Raw genomic sequence first — 935 nt, 5'->3', positions numbered from 1 at the left:
AGGGGTTCGCCAGCTGACGCCTCAAACCTTCTCCGAGCCGCGTTCCGGGACAAAGGGGCGCTGGCTTTCGTTAAAGGAACTCCCTTTGCTGTTCCTCAAAGAGCCTGAGTTGGGACTGAAGAGGAACGAGGCCTGGACTCTGGAGTGAGCGGTGGGGAATGCCCGTGTGTCTGCCTGTCCGCACGGTCCCCGGCGGAAGCTTCTGATGGTACCCAGGAGACATGATTGGCATCAAAGCTTTCTGGGGTCCGCCACACCGTTTCGTTTTATGGGAAAGAAAAACATGCAGAGCAGTGACTTGCCCTCCCAGTCACTACCAATGGCTAAGCCGGAAGCTGGAAAAGTGATTCAAAACAGTGGAAATGCTGTGCACCGTGCAGGGAGCCACGTGAGAGGTTCCACCTGGGCCATGGTGCATGGTGTGCTGCACGTCGGCTTCCGGAGGGGGAAGTGTGTAAAAGCATCGAAGCAGCTCTGAGTTTTGCTTCTGTCCAGGATGTCTAGTAATGTCAATGTATATTAAGTTCTTCACAAAAACTGCATTATTTTTTTCTTAATTAGGTTTGTCATACTGTTATTTGGAGGAAGAGCCTATGTTATAACTCAGTTCGGGCACTATAGTTAATCAGATACTTTGTTCCTGATACATTGGACAGCAACAGGCTTATTTGAAATGTTTTCTTAAGCTAGTTTAAGGAGACCCTAGGATGTACCTCCAGGAGATCTTGGTTAATTATACTGTTTTGTTCTTGTCTTTATTTTTAAAAAATATATTTTTATTGACTTCAGAGAGGAAGGAAGAGGGAGAGAGAGATAGAAGCATCCATGATGAGAATCATTGATCGGCTGCCTTCTACTGGGGATTGGGCCACAACCCAGGCATGTGCCCTTGAGCAAAATTGAACCCAGGACGGGTCAGTCCTCAGGCCAAAGTG

General features: G+C 48.0%; 1 protein-coding gene across 1 annotated transcript in view; it reads right to left on the bottom strand.

The window, feature by feature from the left end:
- The window catches only part of DR1 (down-regulator of transcription 1), a 23,167-nt gene extending 22,970 nt beyond the window's left edge, over positions 1 to 197 (bottom strand). The window contains exon 1 of the mRNA XM_006758193.2: positions 185 to 197. The gene's annotated coding sequence lies outside the window, so the exon portion shown is untranslated. The remainder of the gene's footprint in view (positions 1 to 184) is intronic.
- Positions 198 to 935: the final 738 nt, after the last annotated feature.

Source organism: Myotis davidii, unplaced genomic scaffold (assembly GCF_000327345.1).
Source record: "Myotis davidii unplaced genomic scaffold, ASM32734v1 scaffold674, whole genome shotgun sequence".
NCBI lineage: Eukaryota > Metazoa > Chordata > Mammalia > Chiroptera > Vespertilionidae > Myotis > Myotis davidii.
Note: the sequence above shows the minus strand (reverse complement) of the source record. Positions and strands in the feature narration are given on the sequence as shown.